At 35.4% G+C, this 16688-nt stretch overlaps 1 protein-coding gene and 1 long non-coding RNA gene across 2 annotated transcripts in view; both read left to right on the top strand.

Annotated features, from left to right (window-relative positions):
- LOC115240137 (voltage-dependent calcium channel type A subunit alpha-1-like) overlaps positions 1-16688 on the top strand; it is a 118267-nt gene that overhangs the window by 25483 nt on the left and 76096 nt on the right.
- On the top strand, positions 2251-10757 carry LOC115240138. The gene is made up of 3 exons (XR_003884742.1): positions 2251-2798; positions 3971-4067; positions 9910-10757. It is a non-coding gene; the product is annotated as an uncharacterized LOC115240138 (long non-coding RNA).

Raw genomic sequence — 16688 nt, 5'->3', positions numbered from 1 at the left:
AAATATTAATAAAATAATTAACTCTCTCTCTTACATTAAAGAATAAATGAATTTTTCACAAATATAATTTTGTAAGAAATATTCCATATGAAAACATCTTCTCATGAAGCTCGCTCCACGTCCAATTAATTAAGTTCTATATGAGTAAATTACGGCGATGTGGACGATGATCTCCGGCTGCCGCGCGTGGACTTCCGGTTACCTTTCTACAGGGTGTCAAGAGAACGGTCATCAGATAACGAGGTGCCAGAATTTATCGCGGCCGTTTAGCAACGTCGCGACCCAGGCCGTTACCTCGTTTCGTTCGAGGCAAAGCCAATTAACGATCCTTGCGTATCGAGAACGTTGAACCATCCCTTTTCCTGGCGCTTTTTTACCCCATCGTATTTTGGCGCGATCATCTTAACGATCGCTTGATCGTCTCGACAATCTCGATACGATCGCGCGATCCTAATGAATTTCCCAAATGAAATCGTGGAGATCGGGGTCCCAAGCTCGCGGCGTACGCGAGTGTAACGTGAATAAGCCCATCCCTACTCTCGGAAGGCAAGAAGGCGCATGCACCGGCAACCCCCGGCGGTATCGGTTCGACGCACACAAACGAGAGCGAAAGCTCACGCATGCTCGCGAATTTACATGTATACCGGTGCGTTTGGGCTCGCGAACGGTGACACCTGGTGGTCCCTCGTCAGAGAACAAGATTACAGGTCGAGCTTTGAAAAAGCCCGCCAATTAAACTCACTAAACATATAGATAAATGGAGATTAATACCATCAGAGAGGAAGGGTGTATTTTTATACTGCCCGAGTAAAAAAGTATCCTGCGTTGCACGATGGTAACTTGCTCAAAAAGTCAATTAAGCGGAAGAAAGCGTTATCAAGTAATATAATGTTTGTTTATCATTTTATCATAACAACATGGAAAATATATTACAATCTGTAGAAAATTCTTTCTCTATCTCCCAACAAATTTTATAATACGTCTGTCATAATGTCTTCTATCTCTAAGCTTAAGTTTTACATGCGCATTTTAATAATCTTAATGTCTAAAATAATATAACATTTATAATATAATTTAACATTTGTTTTAATTTAGTAAAATATTTTCTCTTATGCAATGTTTTATATATAATTTAAATTATTACTCAAACTTCTTGAATGTTTGTTGCCATCGATTTTGCCATAAACGTTAATATAATTGTTTTGTTGTGTGTATTACAAGTTTTTAGATACCTCTATCGCTTCCAACATAATATCTCGTAGTTCATTCGTTTGTGTTTTCATGATCAAGAACATACAGAAAAACTTATCTCACTACCTATTAACTTAACACAACCTGAGGTAGTAATCGCGGTATTTAATCCGCAATAAACTCACAAATATTTTCTAATATTGTGTTTTTAGAAATTAATTACTGAATGTTTTTAAAAATTATTAACACTTAGATATTTATGTATAATGAATCATCCTGGTTTAAATAATATTTAAAATATATAAATAACATCTGTGCATCATAAATTATTATTTAATAGACAAATTATTATTTAATAGATACAAATATAATTATTATTTATAATATTACTTAGTACTATAATTATTCATAATTAATTTAATACAATAAACTAACTTGAATGCAACAGGAAGGCAATGATTCACAAGGAAAGAAAAATTAAATAAAATTATTTTATATGTACGCGCATCATGCTGAAATATAATAGAACCATTCGAGACATGCTTTAAAAGCAGCCACAGGGTATTGCTTTAAGAAAGTTCGGTCCTGGTGCCCTCCGAATGGGGGTTAATACGTAAGCGCAACGGAGAGGGACTTACACACCGGAGTGTAAGTGAGCGCAAGCTCGACCAGTAGAAAGAGACATTCAGTAGAAGGTCAGACGAAGAAGGAACCAACATCGTGCAGGCGGAAGAGACAAGGAGAGTATTATACCAAGGGATGAAAACTGGTAGAGGGAAAGGGACGACAATTCCTAGAAAGAAGCGAGCGAAGCTCACTCTGTGCAACGAGGACAATCTTATTGCACGTCGTTGGAGCGAGCGAGAGATAACTTCGGCAGCGGGGAGACCACGTCAGTGCGACGAAAGGAGATGGTCCGGTGATAGTTAGATACTCGCGAGAGAGATAACGATATTCAGATGGCGGCCAAAGTTATCGGCGAGGAAAACAGGCATCGTCGGCGCGACAAGGATGAGTGAACGGGCGAAGGGTGGGCGGATGGCAAGCGACTCGGTAGTGGAAACGCCGGGGACACGGAGGGTGAGAAGAGATGCGAGGGGATGGCGGTGAGGGTATGACGGTGAGGGCCGAGAGAGTGAGTATGCGAGAACGGTGGTCGAGTGGTGGTGGAAGAGCGAGGGAGCGTAGTCGAGCGACCGTCCCGCTGTGGCCACGAGCTCCGACGCTCGGGGAACGTAGGTAGTGTGTGAACTTCCGGCCGAGTGAAGCGGACAGGGGTTGTTGTAGTTATAGGGAAGGTGCCGTTGAAGTTGAAGTAGAAGACGATCGCGTGGTAAAGACGAAACGTAGAGAATACCGAGCGAGAGAAACAGAAGGAAGGAGGAAGGGAAGAAGTGACGCCAGGTGTGTGAAAGAGGCAGAAAAAAAGAAGGAAGAACAAGAGTAGTTAGTGTGGTTGTGCTCGTACGAAAAACGGGCCCATTCACTCTCGTTCTCCTCGTATTCGGATCGTGCTTTCGGTACCGCTGCCGAAAGCTGCTTGCGCGGAGTTGACTCGCAGAGGGGTTATTCTCTCTCTCTTGCTCGCGAGGGTGTACCGCGCCTCGGTAAGGAAAAAAAAAAGAAGAAAGAGAGAAAACACACTTTCGTGAACGTCGAGCTCTCGTAAGAAAGAGAAAGCGTTGAGCTCGTTAGCTCTCTCCTCAATCAATCTCGCGAATCTCGCCTCGGCCTCTCGCCGTTCGATTCCCTCTCTCTTTCTTTCTACCTTTCTTTCTCTCTCTCTCTCTCTCTTTCTCTCTCTTTTTCTATCTGTCTCTCTTTCTACCTATCTCTCCTCTCTATCTTTCTATCTTTCTGTCTCTGTCTCTCGTCCTCGCGTTAGTGCCGTCGAGACCGTGACGGTCGCCGGAGTGTTTGTTATGCGACGGTGGTACAGTGGCGGTTGACGACGACGACGACGAAGAGGAGGAAGAAGAAGACGAGTGCCCGCCGCCGAGGAGGACGTGGACGGGGAGGAGGCGGAAGAGGAGAGAAGGAGAAGGAGGAAGAGAAGGAGGAAGACGGGAAAGAGGAGGACGAGAACGCGGCACAGGAGGCAAAGCAGCTAGCCGTTCCTCGCCGTTGCGAGAGGAACCGCCGAGAGTGTGCTCTGGTGCGTCGCAGGGAGGGAGGAAGAGGGGAGGGAGGCTCGAAAGGGAGGAAAGACGACGTCGACGACGAGGAAAAAGGAGAGGAAGAAGAGAGGCGGCGGACGAGGAAGTGGAAGACGAGGAAGAAGAAAAGGAAGATAGTGGCTGCCGGTGGTTGTGGTGCCCGCTCCGAAAAATCTGAGAGAGTTCAGGGCTCGGGAGAGAGGATCCCCCCTCTCTTCACTCTTCTCTCTCTCTCTCTCTCTTTCTTTCTCTCGCTCATTCTGTCTGTCCCTTCTCTTTCCCACTTGTTCACTCATTCTCTCTTACTCTCATTCTTCCGTTCCTGTTATCTCCTCTCTCGGAGAGTGTCGTTAGTTGTCGTGAAACAAGAAAATAATTCGGGCGAAAAAGAAGAAGCGTAGAGAGAGGAAAGAAAGAAAGAGGTGCAAAAGGTGCTGCGTTGGTGTTATTTTCCCCTCCCCGTTTCCACCCCTCCCTCGCCTGCCCGCACCCCTCGCCGGTGTTTCGAAGAAGGGGGGTTGGTTTATAGTGCACGTCGATCGCCGGGGTGCCGTCGTGAGTGTGCAGTGTGCAGTTCGCCAATTCGTCTTTGTATCTATTCTTTTTTTTTCATTTCTGTAAAGTGGTGCGACAGTACGAAGAAGAGGGGATCGCCACCGGGGCAGAGGCTCGAACGCATGTAGGAACATGGCCGCATCCAGCCCCTGCCTCCCTCTAGAGGTGAGTTCAGCGAAATGGAGCGGATATTTGTCCCTCTCTCTTTCTCATTTCTTTTTGCTCATTGTTTCGCTTTAAATTTCGCATTCCATTTTGAGATGCCCGTTTAATGAATTCGTCCGATTCGCGAAATCCAATTAAACAAATCCATCCGTGGTAACGTCAACGAGCTCGTCTGTTCGTCACCTCGTTGGCTGGGATCTCTCGGCCATCACGGTGGCCACGTTTGGGTTAAAGGCTGACCTTTAAGCTGGTTTCACACAACACATAATATTAGACATCGGTATAAATTCTGTTTTTATATTAGTTTCATGCTATTCGCAAAGTCATTCATAGTTTATCTGTCGTGATACTGATCTAATTATATTGAAATATCTTGCGATAATATTTCATGGCAACGTTGAGCAATGACGTATCATGTTTTATGATTTGATTACAACGTCACAGTCGCGTGTTATTCGGAGAATCCTTCATCATCAATAATATAATTATAATTGCGCGTTGGAAACCTCAATTTCGCGTTGCATTTTCTTTTCCAATATCTATTATGAGGTTCAATATTCATATAATTATTGACTTCTATGGAATTGGATTTACTGTATATATCAGTAAAATAATTATAGTTCTATGTAGTGACTTTCATTCGATGCAATATACTTATAATGTAACAGCTCTATAGTACGATGATAATATGCGTGAAACCGGCTTTATCATCTATTAACCTACGCGTGCTCTTTGGCGCGATTGGCTTTCTTAACGATTGGATACACGCACTACGAGGGCGACACAGTGCTCACAGTGCTCTCATCCTCGTTTTGAGGTATTTGGTCTTGGTAATTATTAACATTAATCCGATCCGGCATGAAATCGTCACATTGCGATAATGTGAATAATTTTAAACATTCCTTACAATTCTTACAGCTAAACAAATTAATTAGAATCAAATAAAACAATTTTTTCAAGACGTGCTAAATACAATATAAAATTAAAAGTTGAATTAAACAAATACATGGTAAAAATTCTGGTTTTTAAATAACAATACATACATTTTTTTTAATGAAAATAATATACAAAATCTATAAAAAGAATTGGGGAGCACATATGCTGTAGCAATACATGATTATAAGATACATAATACTATTCATATAAAAAAATCTTTTTAATTTTCTGGAAATGATATTATATGGCATATAACCACTTTTGGAGGGATGATAGTTATTTATCTAAATTGTTAGAATAAATTATTGTTTAGGCATATTGTGCTAAACAGAGGAAATTATCCTTAAACAGCGTTGCTTCCATGGATAGTTAATAATTCCTTTTTCACCTTAACTATCATACTATGGTCCAAACTTTGGTAATTGACAATTAAATGCGTGTTTGTGCTAATATGACTTTTCCAAGTTCTACATTTACATAATAGAATAATTTGTTCTAATATTTCTTGCTCACATCTTTACGATTTAATGCAGAAATATGCGATTCTTAAGAGCCGTTCTACTAGTACACGTTATTCAATTACGCAAATACGAAACTTTGAAAACTTACAACCGACATATATTCAATTATCAACGTCGTCGAAATTCGAATTTTAGTCGATTACGTTGAAAGAGTGCAAATAGCTGTAAATTATATTATATTTCGGGAAAATTTATTTAGGTGTTTACTTAAGTGATTTAATATACTCAGATATCAGTTCTCTTTTTTTGCCTTTCTGTTATATATTCGAAGCTGTATTATTTCTCTCATTTAGTTATTCTTTACCATTTATCTTTATTATCACTGTACACATTTTGCATTTTTATGCAGAGTGAAAAATCTGAAGTTTTTCTTCTCTTTTTACTCTTTCCGTTCTACTTCATGATTTATTTTCTTTATACATTTTCGCTAATGTTATTATTAGTCAACTGAGAAAAGTGGAAAGAATGATTGTAAAATGAAGTGAATAATTTTTTCTTTCTCTCTATCCTTCTATCTTTTTAAACTAAATGCATTTTTTATTTTATCCATACTACCGCGCTTTTAACATGTCAACTATTGGGATTTCTTGTCATTTTCGTCAATAAAACAGTTAAATGAAGCAGTTAAACATTACAGAACACTTCTCAAGGAGATTCATAAAAGATATGAAAGCGTCCTTTTGGTGCGACACTTCTCTTTGGTGCGTTTTATCTCACATTGTTCTTCGTGGATTTTCTTTGTTTTCTTCGTTCTCCGCAACTGTCTAGATTCTAAACTAATTAAGGAGGAAAACCTTATTTCCATATTTTTAAGAAAAATTTTTGTTTGGACTTGCAAGAAAAATTTTTGTCTGGATCTTGAAATTTGTTCAAATTTTCAAAAATTTCTGTAAAGGACATACACACACAACATAAAATAATTAATATTTTTAATATCTTATATCTGTTTAAGAAAAATTAAATTTTAATCATCATATTTATAGTCATAGTCTCCGGAAAGTATTTATAAGTGTCGTTTCTAGATTTACTTAACGTTAGTAAGGAGAATGCTCTTAATGCGTGATCGTGATTGTGGGAGCAATTCTTCGACTTTTTGTAAGAGGCGTAGGGAAAAAATTTGCTGAAGATAAAAGCAGAGAAAGGGAGAAAGAGAAAGAGATAGATAGGAAAGCTAGAGAAAGCATAGATTAATTCTTAGTAAGATTCCTTGACTTAGTAAGTCAATTCGTTTTATACGATGAGTCATCTTGAGCGGAGAAACATTAATTGAGTTGTGTGTGTTGAGCGAAGGATTCAAGATAACAATGCCGCAAACCATTGTTAGAAATTTGAAAACATCTATATATTAACAGGAAAAACTAATAAAATTACATGTATTTCCATATTTCATTTGATAAAACATTATATTAAAGTTAAATTGCGTGGCAGTAGATACAGTCAATAATGGTCAGCCAGGCGGTAAAAAAGTGCTGGTAAATCACTGGTTATAAAAAGATTATATATTTTTCACTAATTTAATTTTTTTTTTCTAATAAAAAACATACAAATATTAAGTTTAATAATAATCAAATTAACAATAATTATTTAATAAAATATTTTATAATGTAAAATATTTTAATAAAAAAATATATTTCTTTTTAAGTTCTATCGATAATTCTATCCGATATTCTTTTCGGGAAAAATTTTGAACAACGCAAAAAAAAATAATTTTTATAGCAACTTTTTGTCTTTAATAAGCGGACAAGTCTGGAAGGAGAAGGCATTTTATTGTGCTAGTCATTTCGATTCTTTTTAACGAACAAGAATTTTCTAAGACCATAGCATATTGTTTCGTTTTAAATTTTTGTTTTAAATCTTTAATTAACGTAATAGGGAGTTAATATATTTCATATAAAGAGTAATTCTTCGAGTTATTATTATTCCTTTTTTAATACCGTGGGAATTTGTTTTACGTGTATTTATCGCTTTCATTAAAACAGTAGGTCACGACGTGCTATAGATCGTTCGCGTGTATTTCACGAAATAGTCCAGTTTTTGCGCTCTTGACAGAGATATTTACGTGTGTGTCCTAACGACACATTTAATCTGTTATCATGCTATTCGCAGATGTTGCTACCTGAATAATTCGCCTATCTCTATTTGGATGAGAGTCTTTGCCATTCGCGTAATTTTATAATTTCTCATTTTATTCCAATTCTTAAGATCAACGGCGTAATTAAATATTATTTTAAATATTATTAAACATTATTTTAAATATTATTAAACATTTTTCTTTATAGATATTAATGATATTTTATTTCAATAACTAAAATACATTATTCGTCATTCTGATCTATGTGTAGTAAAATCAACGAATCTTCGAATTTTGCGCGCGCGCTACAAAGAACGAAACCTTACAATTTTAATCCGTATGGCCGTGATGATGGCACAAATCACCATAATAGTATTAAAGGTTTTTAGCTTCATGAAAATAAGTAGATTAATTTTACATCAGAGTTGCCGCGTATGTAAACACGTAAATTAAACAATAACTCTCTTATCTGTGATCTGTCATCCTTGTTTTATTCTTGAAAGCATGGAAAATTTTGTAGCTTTACTTTTTTTATTGATATTTACTTTTTTTGTTTGCTTTACCTTCGTATATCAATTTCAAAAGGTCAAAAGAGTTCAGGCTGATGATTTCAAGTGACATTTTATCTTGATTCTTGATACTTTAAACTTTGAAATAAATTTCTTATAAACTCTCTAATGTTATATGTTATAAGAGAACATAAAGTTATTTCTTTTATGATATAATGTTATATATTAGATAGCTTCGTTAACATGCTTTTAACTAGATTGCTTTAATTTTGTTCACACATATTTATCAAAACTTGACTGACTATTTTGTCACGCGTCCTATTTTATTTTTATATACTTTTTTATTAGTCTAGCATGTTGTATATTTGGTTAGCTTTATTATAACAATTGATTACGTAAAATCTTAATTTTTACTCAATTTTACTCGGACTAATTTATTAGACATCAGCTGGCTCTATTGTCATGTAAACGCCGGCCTTATGTAACTTTCAATTGAATGATGGCCCGGATCGTGCCGGCTGGTCGTTTCTTCTCTCGCGTAATAGCGTTCCCTCGTGTACCATCCGGTTTTCTCGATCAAATCGATCGGACCCTCGGCTCGCGCGGACTCAGGAATCACCGCGTCCGCGAAGGAAGCCAATTGCGCTCGCGAGCGAATGTTAGCGACGAGATTAGAAGGCGACGCGCCACGTCGCAACGCTCGCGAACGCGACAAATCAATTTCTGGCGCACCGACCGACCCGCTTTTCGCGTGCTGCCGTGTCCCCGCGATTCAATAATTTCCACGCCATAATTCTCATCGATAAGGAAAACGTGAATGTGCAAAAGCGCGATGCTGAACTCCATCGTCATTTTTTTTCAATCATGCATTCTTTTTATATTTTTATTTAAATCTTTAAAGACAATATATTAGACAAAATTTTGTCCAAGATATTAATAATAGTAATGATATTTATTAATGATATTTTTGTCTATATAGCATGGAGCTTAATAAAATAATTGCGATATAATATGTAAATAACGATTTTAATTTTACAAAGTACAAACTTATCGCAATTTGTTGAAGATACCTTAAAATCTGATGATATGGATAAGTGATGTAAAAATATTCCTTTTTACATCTTGAGATCAAATAATTTCATCTATAGCAGTGATGAATTAGCGATGTCTGAAATATATATTACGCATTTTTCGAGACACGTTTATCGATGTAAATCACGGTCATTCAGGCTCTCCGTTAGTTTTACGGAGTTGGCAAGCGTGGGGGTAGGTAGATAAGCGCCACGTGTGAGGAGCTTACGAGGGATGAATTTTCAGTTGGCAGGCCCGACCTCCCTCTGTAGGCTAGGACGACGACCAGAGCTGGCTACTAGTACAGCAGCACCCTGAATTTTTAAATCCATCCATCCAACCCTCTTTCTAGCTCGAGTAAAGTTTATATTTTTTTAAAAATTAGTTAGACATCAGTTTAATAAGAATGGTTTTTTAAGAAAATTCTTGATTGATATTCAAGATTAATTTTAGGTCTTTCCAAAAATTACCTTTTACATTTTACTAACATTTTAATCTTGAAATAAAATAATGACCCACTTTCTTTTAAATGTTTTTTATATAATCTTTTCTAAATATTTTTTTTATATTAACAGAGTAAATATTATTTTTAATATAAAAGCTTTTTTTCTACATAAATGAAAAATCTGCGAAAATATAACAGCATAATATCATGATAATCAAAAAAGTTAATGATGAAATAAAAGAGATATGTTATTTAAGCCAGAGCACAGCTGAAATATGCTCTCGTTTAGCACTCCAAAAAAACTGATGTTCATCTCGATCGCCTCTAAATCCGATACTGATGACGGCGACGGCGGCGTCGGTGGTAACAACAACGACGACGTCGATGGAACCGCGATGGTGGACGTTGTTCGTGACAGGGGTGGTGGAAATGGCGGTGGATGGATAGAAGGGAGGGAGATGAGTCGCTCGATGGGGCAACGAGGGGCTAAGAGGACGAAAGGGCGGCACATGAATGAACGATCAATAGATATATAGTTACTTGCTTGCTCCACCGGGTACCTACCTTCAGCAAAGGGCAGTTGATACAGACTGTCTGATAATAGGCGCATCTCTATTGATGCCAAATATTATAAAATTTTTTTTTTATTCAATATTATATGAAACACACATAAAATTATTTTATAAAAAATATTTACAATGATTGACACAAAATAAAAATAGACATGTTTTCTGCGACTTTTTAAATAATTATATTTATCTTGAGAATATAAAACACAAATGTATCCCTGCTTATTTTAAAAAATCTAGGACGAATATACATAGAAACTTCTAGAAGTAATACAATTGTACGATTAAACATATCGTAGTGTGCAGAGCAAGTTTCTTGGAATGTCTTGATGATATATTGTCAACTAATACAGCGTCACTTAAAAACAATTTGCTAGCAGATAAATTAAATAACGATAAAATATTATAACATTGAAGTAGCAATTATTCTTCTTAGACTTATGAAAATATGGTGTAATTTTTTGCAATCATTATATAAAGTATTTCTTACAGTATTTCTTATTTCCTATTTCAAGTAGATATGATCTGATTAACATTCCAGATACTTTTTCACAATATTGCCATAGTTATTACAACATGTCAATGTTTCTTGCATGTAAAAGTATTTTTTTCTATCATTTATTCATGTCTGTCATTTTTTTTATTCATCTACTTACAGAATGTTTCCGAATATGAAAAGAGACGTATTTTACTGACAACGATGTGAAAATGACGTAAATTTAATTTTTTTAACGATGTCGCTGCGTTTTTGTGTCATTCTAAAGCCTAGTGGCTGGATCGATAAGTCAAAAGTCTTTTTTTTTATGAACCATGCTATAAATGCTATGCGTGTACACGCCTTAAATTCTTCGTAGATAATGAAACTCGTAGATTCCCTTAGGGTTAGGCAGAACACTTTTATGGGCCTGTCGTGTTATCACTTGCGGATCCGTAACCTACTTTTAACGGCTCGGATAATTCCATTTAATTTGGCTAACACAATTGGTCGCGCCGTATCTAAGTAAACATGAGTGCCACGTGACATACCTATTATAAAAGTTGTTATAAATATGTAATTTTAATAAGAGATATTGTATGATAAAATTATATTATTAATAGCAATGATATATCACACATAATGGTATTCTATAAAATTAAGAAACCTAATATATATATATATTTACAGCACATTAAAAAGTTTCAACTAACAAACAAAGATATATATATATATATATATATATTTTGTTTGTTATTAATGACGAGAAAAACGTTTGGAACAATATTTCTCAAATTATACTTGCTTAATAAACACACGTAAGTATTAATAATAACATAAAATTGTTTTTATTATATAACTTTTACTATATGAACTTTTACTTCCATTATAACTGTGCATGATAATCAGACTTCTAAATGGCAGAGCACATGTTAATTATCTTTACGTCGAGCAAAGAATGAAACAATAATTGAACATCATTTTTCCAAGAACGCCTACATTCTTCGAGTAGCGTTTGCATCGCTCATGGTTAATGTACTTTAACAAACTGGAAATATAACTTTTTCATTATCTGACATTTACCATTGAGCGTAGGTGAAAACTCCGTAATCAAATATACACGCGGATAGCGGATAACGTGACTCTTCGATTTACCCGGATGGTTTCCGGTACTTAGCGGCGTAGGTGGACGAATATGGCTAACAATAAGCTCTACAGTTTCGTAGTTAAATCTTCGTGAATTATTGCAAGCGCCGCAGAAAGACGGCAATATCGTTTTCAGAGTATATATTTTGACGTGGAAATTGAACGATATTTGTGAGAAAATGTCATATAGTGAACATTTTTCCTCGTGACTATACATCAGTTAATGGTGGCTTATAACGCCCGCGCGCGCGGATGAGAAATGAGTTATTATTATAAAAATTAAAAGAGAAAAATATTGATGTAACAGAATATATATTAATAATATATTTGGCAATGTTAGTTAAATTATTATCATTTATTAATAATTTTTAACATATTCCATCTTGCATTTGAAACATTTATTTAAATCCATCTTGGCACAATCGTGATTAAAAAAAATTATTTTCTTGCTATTAATATATTACTTCTTTTATATTTTGCAAGTAATATTATTTTCAAAATTTATAATCCATTTCCGTCTTCAAATTTGTGGCTGATGACAATTAATGTAATTTTTAATAATTTTAATATTTTAAATAAACGATAAAATAAAAAAAAAAAAAAAAAAAAACACGATAATACGAATATGTTTTTGACACGTTTAATAATCGAAATCTTTAATAATATTAAACATTTGAAACAATAACTCTCTAAGTTATCTTTAAACTTAAGATTGCGGTGCCGAATAGAAAATCTCAAACTTTTTAGATGACCAGTATCTGTTCCAGTTTTTCGTGACCTCCAACGCTTTGAAACGAGTAGCATACGCGTATGCGTATAGCTCCCTCTCTCTCGGTGTATATTTTGACCCGTTCAAGGAAGAGAGAGATTCGAGTCGCCCTTCTTGTAATCCTCCCTTTACGTTTCCTGTACCCGCAGCTACCATCGTCTTTGCTACCACTTGGCAAATGCTGGAGACGCAAAGTCGCCCCGACTGACCTTACTATTGACAAGGACACCTTCCCTGATTTATTAAGCCCGGAGCGACGTAAGGAAATGAGCTGCTCGTCGCACGATAAATACCTCAATGGAGAAGAGCTTTCACGGAAATAAGGACGCGAGCATAGACCCTCTTTTTCGACATTTCCTTTAAAAAGACGAATTCTTCTTATATGCTTCCTCGAAGGGGTTAACATTCCAAATGTCGATGACAATTCATTGGATATAGACATAACGTGGCTTTAACCGGTATTAAGGAAGGTAAATGCAGAATGCAGGATGCAAAGAAGATTGCTTGTCGCACTGTGAATAGGACGCTCAGAAGCATTATCGTGAAAGTAGCATAGGTCATATCTTAATTAAAGTGAATTTAAACCGTGATATGATCGCGCAAATAAAGTGCTTTATTAATTAAATTAAGAAAAGATGGATATATAAGTAAATAAATATATTAGCTTGTTTAACACGATCTCATTTATAGATTAAGAATGCAGATGAATGGAGTTATTTGCACAAAAAGAATTTATAGAATTACTTTATATGCTACTTACATATATGTATATTAACGTGTACATTCTACGAAGATGGACAATTTTCTCCTTCAATTATCGGACAACTCGAGGCCGAATGTAAGTTACATCGTTTCTCGGCGAAATGTTATAGTTCAAGGATCGCCGTGCATCGCACAATGAGCCGGAATCTGTCCACGCATAACACAGGGTCGTCGTCGCGAGATTTATCGTAACGAGATAACGATGCGTGCTAATAGTTAATTCAGCGAGGTTCCGATTTTCGTGATTCGCGTCTCCGATTTTTGACTGACGCCACTCGAAGTATTCTAGCCAATCGCGGTGACGGATGGCATCAAGACTTGAGTGATATTAGCACTTCTAATCAAACAAAGCCGTAGTTTAATCAGAAATCGCTAAGCCACTGCTGGCATAGTTTAAGATTAAAAATGAATATTACGTTCGAGGTAATATAAATACATAAAAAATAATCGTAAATAATTATAAAATGATAAAACTAGGGATTAAAGAATATTCTGCCATCGCATTCATGTATAAACAATACTGGCAAGTAGAAGATGAGGTTCAGTAGTAGAAATATTTTTTCGAACGTAGCTTTGGGTCGACTTGTCTTTAGCGAAAATGCGGAAACTCCTTCATTTTAGTTTCAAACTCTCTAATCTCCGACATCGAATATCTTGCTAATTAAATCTGAAATTAAATTTCCGTTTGCGCGCGCGCGAGTAGAAGATTACTTGAATTTCCTGAAAAATAGAATTTGTTGCCTATTCAACGCTCGTGAAATTTAAATTACTACATCCTCGTAGATCATATAGTTTTAAGTAAGTTAAATATTTTAGTTTTGCAATATTTGCAATATTATAAATGGAGGAGTTGCGTATGTGTGTATATATAACAGATAAACGATATATTAAATTCGTGCATACATTTTATATTTCATATTAATCGAATTAAATATTATCGCGCTGTTGTTATACGTACATTTTTTGCAGTCATCTCGTATATTTCTACGCAAAATCATTTATTTGGTGTAGCATTAATATTTAGTTAATATTTAACTAAATTATACGACGGAATTATGTAATACAATCGTCTGTTTAAGCTTGCATAATCGATAATTCATGAAATGACGTATGATAACAAATGGGAAACGATAACGAAGACCAATATGATTGTATGTGTAATATATAAGCGACGGTTAGCTGCAAAATTCCCAGAAGATTCTGGCCAAACATTTTTCTAAATGAGTCATATAGAAAACGAAAAATTCATGCAAATAAAATATCATTAATCAAAATAAATATTACAATTAAGGCTAATGGATAAAATGAAAAAAATAGATCAAATTGATATTAAAATAAATATTTATTTTAATCACTGAAGCTAATTAAAACATAAACATTTTTCGAAAAATTAATCTTTTAAATTATATGAAAAATTAGTTTCTTTGATTGATTCTTTATAGTGCTCATTTCTTTTTTAATTTTCTAATATTTTTATTATATTCATATAACATACAAAAATTTCACGATACACTTGCGACAATTACGAAATATCGTCCTTATAGGCACAGGAGAATATAATATTTAAAACGTTCTCAGAAATTTGTTTAATCAAATTACTTCCTAAATGTCAGAAGCACGTGGCTCTGGTAAACCGGGAGAGAGGTACGACACGCTCGAGTTACAGGTTACAAGGTTTATTCAGTTCGTCGGGCGATTCACAGAACAGTGACTTCACCCTTTCATTGACTCAACGACACTGGGCCGCGAATTCTCGGAATTGTGCACTAATACATGCACGCACCTTCACACACACATACACACATAGTACATAATAAAATGTGCATGCCCTAATTTCAAGACTCGTTTCGGGGAAACGCGATTGTACCGCCCTAAATCTAGTCCCGGTATCAATGAAAACTCGCAGCTCTTCTCGGAAAGTCTCGGCTCACTTGCCTTCTCGTAATCGCGTGTACTAGCCATTCATCGATGACTATCGTCAGGGAGTGAAGCCTTGTTGAATTCTTAGAATAACTAGTATATCAATGTGTTTTAATTGATTTTTCGAATTTGTGTAAATATATTCTTTTATTGCCGAATGAGAAAATAATTGCGAATATTATATAATTATGCCAATTGTGTTTAATGATGTTATGGATTTGTAAGTCGTAAAAATTGCTTCTCGATTCCCCACATCAATTAAAATTAATAGTCATTGTATGAAATATTCATTCCTTTTCAATAAGAAAAAGAAAAGATTCATTATTTACTTTTGAATTCATGGAAAATCCCGATTTATCATCTACAAAGCCCTTCGAAATGTGTCCGAGATTAGTTGCATCGACTACCCGCATGTGCAGCCAGTAGTAGCAGCAGTATCGAGCCAGACGTCTCGAATGTCGGATCTCTTGCAACTTACTCTCATCTTCTCCTATTCTTTTTTTGGGGGGGAAGTCATTGGTATTCAGTGGTGAATTTTCTAAATATCGTTAGCTATGCCAAACTATCGTGCTATTCTCAACTTGCTTTTCCGGCGGATTAATAGGTATTTATATATTTTTTCGGTTTTTATAAATAATAACGAATAATTTTTCTATTGATGTAATAGAACCAAATGGTATACATAGGATCTTGTATAACTTCGATCAGTTTGTTTTTGAGATTATATTTACATTTACATTTACCGACAATCCTCGGTAAGTTTCGCGTCAAGTCCCGTAAATTCTAGCTCTACTTTACTAAAGTCATCGATGTGTCTTTTATAGAAGCGTTCATTGGCGCCAGACGTATACATTTGTGCCACACATCCTCTCATTTCTTAAATCCCAATCCCGGATTTACGATTCCCTCACTGACACGCAACTTTCTTGTGTATCATTTGGAAGGATTGAGATTTGAGAGTTTGCCAACGCGACACTCGCTCTAATCTGACGATCCGCGTCGCGACGCCGCGTTTCCTCCGATTCCCTTCCGTTGTCTTTGCTAATTTCCGCGCAGAGGATAAACCTTGTCCCAAATAGATTCTTCGGAGCTTCTCGAAAGTAGTATATTTTGCATGTCAGCATCGTTCCTATAAACGTTGTTATATTTAATTATTTTTATTGATTCCTTTATTTTATAATAAATTGCAGATTTTTCCAAAGAAACTTTCTTACAACAAGTAGTTTTTACAAAATAGTTTTTCGAAAAAAAAGGAACAGCATTTTTAAATTATTTGTATTAAACTCTATATAAAGCAGAAAATTAAAAAAGTTTGGAAAGAATTGTGATAATCTTTTTCCGTTATAAAAAAAAATTACAGATATTTAAAATTTTTAGAATTATAATTTATATAAAAAAAACCTTTTACCGAAAATTTTTTTTCCACA

The sequence above is a fragment of the Formica exsecta genome, unplaced genomic scaffold, assembly GCF_003651465.1.
Source record: "Formica exsecta isolate Colony F162 unplaced genomic scaffold, ASM365146v1 scaffold419, whole genome shotgun sequence".
Classification (NCBI taxonomy): Eukaryota; Metazoa; Arthropoda; class Insecta; order Hymenoptera; family Formicidae; genus Formica; species Formica exsecta.
The sequence above is the reverse complement of the archived record's forward strand: the minus strand, read 5'-3'. Positions and strand labels throughout refer to the sequence as shown.